The 6,000-nt window shown below is 35.2% G+C and overlaps 1 long non-coding RNA gene across 1 annotated transcript; it reads left to right on the forward strand.

The window, feature by feature from the left end:
* The first annotated feature begins 2,552 nt into the window (after positions 1-2,552).
* Positions 2,553-4,360, forward strand: LOC106110459. The gene is made up of 3 exons (XR_001226087.1): positions 2,553-2,695; positions 2,869-2,996; positions 4,220-4,360. It is a non-coding gene; the product is annotated as an uncharacterized LOC106110459 (long non-coding RNA).
* Positions 4,361-6,000: the final 1,640 nt, after the last annotated feature.

Consider the following 6,000-nt stretch of genomic DNA (forward strand, 5'->3'; position numbering starts at 1 on the left):
GAGCCGCTAGACTACTTTTAGCAGACCGCTAGACCAGTTACAATTTGTCTATGTTGGTTGCATTTTGCTCGTATTGCAAATGCCGAAAACTTCAAGCAGTAGGTAACGTCTTTTCGAATCAGAGTGTAAATATTTTTAGAATGCGTTAAACTGATTATTTAATTCTATCACGTCTCTCCGTCTCTAATTTAACTTGTTCAGTTCAATTAAATCTATACTTTTATACTTCTATACCAACATAATAAAGCGTAAACACACACTACTTTGTGGCGTAAGATATCAGCAATCAGAGCATACTTTTGAATAACTCTTTCTTTAATATAAAGCCCTACACTCACGTCACGCTTTAGGCTATATATGAATTTGCACGTCATTAAACTTAGGGCGTAAATATTTTTGATAAAAACCCTAATGTGGGAAAGAGACCATAAGTTGCTGCCGACATCAAGGAAGCAAGATTGCCAAGGTTTGTGACATGCATTTCACATTTGCAATTGTTAATTTGACAAATGTAAACAATGAAAAAAATGTTCATAAAGTCATGCGGATGAAGCCGCATAGTTTCCCGTAGGTAGTTGTTCAGCTAGTAGATATCTGCAGATGTTTAAACAAAAACGCGATCTATAGGAAGCGTTAAGATTAAACAGTGGGCGTGATAACAACTCGAATTATGATGTTAGATGAGGGGTCTGAACAAGCGGCGCGTCTTCCGCACTGTTCTGTGACTAAGGTGATAAATTTCATTTTTTTGTTATCATACGTGTTGAAAGGAACATATCGTATTAATGCCGTACTCAGAGAAGTTAGCTAGTCATTAGAGGGTCTTTGAGGGACAGTTAATATTAAAATCTTCTGTGAATTAATGGAAAAGTTTCGAGACTGGATTTTTTGATTCACCTGATTCTTCTCGTAGAATCTTATAGTGTGTATTAGTTTTTTTCCGTTATTTAGTATCACCTCTATACTTTCACTACGAGTGTAATATCAAAATCGAGCATGACAATAAATGTAGAAATATTTACGTTAACGCAAAGATCTGTGTACAATTTGTGCGCGAGAATCGTTCGACGGTTGCCAAATGACGGTGTCCGTAATTTTCCTGCCGTGATTTATGTAAGCGTGGAACAAAAGGTCCTCATTTGATGGTACAATGAATTTGATTCCAAACACAATCCGATGAAATGCGGCCTCGTTAAATTCCTCTCGACGAAATATCGTGGTCATTGCGGCAGAAGATGAAATGCCCAACTGCCATTTGTCTACGCAACCATTAAGAGTTTAACAAAATATATTGGGATCACAATATACCAAAAATGTATATAAATTGACAGAAATTGCAATACAAAATTGGTAATAGGCTATTGCCAACAGAACGGACTACCGATAGGTCCTAAAAGCCACGGACAAACAAAGCTAGCTTCCCGCAAGATGGATCGCTGGCTTGATCAAGTTTGTAATGCATTGGATGCTGGCAGCAATAGATATGATGATTTTAAGGTAATCTTTCTATTCTTTTGTAATCCATGTCTGTCTGTATGAACAAACTTTTTTCTTTTCGACTGAAATCAAGCGTTGGTGTGAACGGGAAATGTATTCGAAATATTTTGTTTTTTCAATGCGCGTAACAGCGTGCATGATTTTTTCAATTTCCAGTTTCGGTCCGATTCTCTCCATATAGCAACTGCTAACTGTTGGTTTAATCTAGCCCGCACCGGTTCGTACCGGTTTGCACCGGCTATAGCTCGTTTGCTTTCAATTTTTTTTCCGTATATTTTAGTTAGAGAAAAGTTGTCGCGGTTTTATTACGCAGTGCTGACGAGGGTTTTGTTAGGTTTTTGATTAGTTGTTGCGTTTGAACTAGGTTTAAAAAAAAGTTGTCCAATCATAAAATGTTGGATTCTCAATATTGTCTGTAACAGTACATGGTTACCCGTAAACCTAGAAGCATCATCAAAAACTAAGTTCTACATAGATGTGGAATACATCCACATTCCTTTTTATATTTTTTTTCATACCATAAAATACAAATTCTCTTTATAAAAATAAAATAAATGTTTGCATGCCTTTGCCTAAGTTTATTGGATAGTTTTTGACGAAACTGTAGTAGTTAGGATATTCCTGGAAGCCTTTTAATAGAATTTTTAAAGTCGTTGCAGCACACGTCCGAATGAACTCGGATTTTTTTAATTAGCTGAAACTAAATGAAAATATCGGTTCTATTATAAACTTCTTTAACATATTTTGTAGCCCATTCATTCATATCTTTATATTCAGATAAGGACTCTTTTGATCTTCGTGTCACTGAGAATAAACACTGATCTATAAAATATAGATAGGCCTTTTACTTATAAAAGTGTTTCGTTCCTACACCAACGCGTGTTGATGATATTATCAGTTTGATATTTGTTATTAGTTCGAATTCTTACCACCGCTATCAAACGTAACAATCAGCGCCAAAATGGCGCAATTCAAATAGGCACAATACTACGCCTATAGCCTGTCCATTTAGTAGAGGCCAGTGCAACTGTCAACTGATTGTTGAAAACAACAAATGTCAATAAACATGACTAAAATTCAAATACTGGGACCATCTAAACTGCAAACTAAAATGTAATTATTATCAACAAATGTGAGGATTCTAAAAAAAAATAAGTAAAAATTGCTCGAAGCCTGAATTATGGTTGTTATGGTTTAGGTGAGTTTGTTTTGATGTTTTTGCTTTGAAAAATAAACCGTATTTTTCTAAAAATGTAAAAAGGTTAAATTTTACATATCGTATTTTACGTTTTAAACAAAATCTAGTTATTTATTTGACTACGTAATTCTGAGGAAATTATTTGTTTTTTTGTGTATTCTTGTGTATTCCAGATAAGATATGAAATGCTTAAATTTATTGGAATGGGGGTATTTTGGTCCATTCGTCATCGCAGTTGTTTTATTTCTTCTCATAGGAACCATGTTCCAGCAGAGAGCAGAAGATTTTATTCAACGCAGGAGTAAGTACATCCATATGGTACTAACGTAAAGAGGAAAGATTTGTATATATTTTTTTCTTTATAATATAAGGTGGCAAACGAGCAAGCGGCCACCTGAATCCAATGAAATGTTAAGCGACCGCTGCCCATAAACATTCGCAATTGCAGATGCGTTGCCTTCCCTTAATTGACGGAGGAGGAGACGCACATAAAGATTTTCCTTTCTATGCGTCTCCGCCAATGTCAAATCGAACCGTATTTTTTGTATGTATTGAAATAACTCAAATTTCACCATTAAAAAGCTACCATGTCAGTGAGTCATATAAGCTATGTGTTTTATTTTTTTTTAATTCCAAGCGGGCGAAATCGTAAGCAATAGCTACTTTGAAATATTTTGAAACATTACTTTAAAAATAGTACTACATTTTATTTTACATGTTTTGTTTGTATTTATCTATATATAACATCATTTGGAAAAGAAAAGAATCGCATATAAATAACAAGGAGAACGTTAGTTATGTGTAGAGTTTCACCGGTAGAGGTAGACCTAGAAATAGATGGGTGGATTAAAAGGTGACATGATCAAGAAGGAAGTATTTTTTTTATAACATGAGATGGCAAACGAGCAAGCGGTCATCTGAATCCGCCAAAATGGCGAAGCGACCGCTGCCCATAGACATCTGCAATTGCAGATGCGTCGCCTACCCTTATCCGACGGAGGAGGAGACGCACATAAAGAGGATATTTCCTCTTCCTATGCATCTCCTCCATCGTCAAATCCACTTCCCCTTCCCATCCTCTCATAAGAAAAGGGTGGTAAAGAGAAAGGGACTTAAATTAGGCCTCCGGCACCACACTCATCAGACGAAACACGGCATTGCTTCCATTTCACGCCTGTCTTCTGTGTGGTCTTGGTATTACACGAGGCGTACCGGCCCATTCGTGCTAAGATGTTAAAGCGGGCACTACCACTGTTAATGATGATGTGATGACTGATATGACGTATGATAGATAGATATGGAGAACGAAAATCTAGTTCGCTGTTTCTACGTAAGTAGGATAAGAACAGAGAGAAGATAATAGTTTCGATGTTTAAAAAAGACCGCGAACCCGCGTAATATTAAGCGATGATGAATTCATTCTCTACTTCTTCTTCGGATTAATGAACCCAATTACTTGCATTTTGATACAAAAATTGTTACTTTTAATTTCTATACGTGTTTTAATAAATTTCTTCTTTGCAGTAGAACGTCGAAGACTACTATTCCAAGTTAATGCTGGAGCTCTCACAGATTTCACAACGAACACTCCTAACACATGTGCAGTATCCGCGTAATAGTGAACATTGTAAAATTTATTCAAATTAAATATATTTGCTGATTTTTTTTGTTATTTTATTAATATCAAAGGGTCACACCTACTTGATCACCTATCTAGCAATACCAACACGATCGACATGAATTATTAAAGAAGAGAAGGAAAAGATTGATGTTTGTAACTAATAAACTCAAAAACTACTTAGCTGATTATAAAAATTTTGTCATCATTTGAAAAGGTAACCTGCATTTTTTGTTGTAAATGCATATCGTTGTTTAAAAAGCCAATTGTAATTTCATAAACTACAAATATATCGTAGCTATTATTGTTTCACTTTTTAATAAAATAAAAAGGTCATTGTAGCGGTTATCTTATTAATATTATAAATGTGAAAGTTTAGATGTACGGATGGATGTTTGTTAGAGTTTCCAGCTTAAACGGCTGAACGGATTTCGATGAAATTTGGCATAGATGTAGAGTATAATCTGGAAGAACACATAGGCTGCCCAGTTTTGTTATTTTTTTTAATCTCGCGTGAATGGTGTCGCGGGCGAAAGCTATAAGAATATAACATTATTTGGTTAAAATCTTACTAATAATATAAATGCGAAAATTTAGATGGATGGATGTTTGTTAGAGTTTCTAGCCTAAACGGCTGAAGGGATTTCGATGAAATTTGGTACAGATGCATATGATATCCTGGAAGAATACATAGGCCACTCACTCTTATTTTTTAATTCCGCGCGGACGGAGTCGCGGGCGAAAGATAGTAAGAATATAAGTATTGATATCGATTTAGTATGAGTATTGTATTAACGACGTTTCATTTCATTGGATTGCCTGCGGAGTAGAGTTCGTTGTACTAAAAATGAGTTACATTTTGTACTCGTTGTTATAAATTACAAAGAAAACGTTACGTGTAATATTTAAGGAATTACAAGTTTTTGTTATTGAAATAAAAATTATTAAGATGAATGAACTTTTCAATCTTTTCTTTAATTTTGTAACAAAATGGTTTTTAATTGAACTTTACAGGGTTTTTAAAAGTAAAATAATATGATGGGAATAATAAATTTAATAAGGTCGTAATATCAAGTCTGTTTAGTAGTCTGAAATAAACATTTAGAGCGCGCGCACAACTTTGACTAAACTATCGCACGATTGTTTAGTCGCCCTTTGATTTCTATGAGCTTACATGGAGCTGTTCGATGTTTAGTTGTGCTACCAAACAATTGAATTGGCTCTGTAACAATCGACAATCGCACAATAGCGCGATATTTTAATCAAAGGTGTGCGTCCGCTCTTATACAGCCAGTACCATTACCTGCATACGATTTAAAGCATCAAAGGGTTGCACAAACACAACACATATAACATGACAATAGTTCTTTCGTTATATTTGGAAGGCTCTCAGGGAACCTCCGCGACGTTAAGTGCTCGTAAATTGTAAGCCTCCGCGAAGATAAGGGGTGTGCTTCAACGTTTCTACTGCAAGTAACGTTATTGATACGCTTTATGTTGTTTGATTTTTATTAACTTTCTAGCTTTCGCCCGCGATTCCGTTCGCGTGGAATTAAAAAACAAAACTGAGTATTCTATGTGTTCTTCCAGACTTTCCTCTACATCTATATCAATTTTCATCGAAATCCGTTCAGCAATTTAGGCTGCAAACTCTAACAAACATTCATCCATATAAACTTATGCATTT

Source organism: Papilio polytes, unplaced genomic scaffold, assembly GCF_000836215.1.
Source record: "Papilio polytes unplaced genomic scaffold, Ppol_1.0 DF820622.1, whole genome shotgun sequence".
In the NCBI taxonomy this organism is placed as follows: Eukaryota; Metazoa; Arthropoda; class Insecta; order Lepidoptera; family Papilionidae; genus Papilio; species Papilio polytes.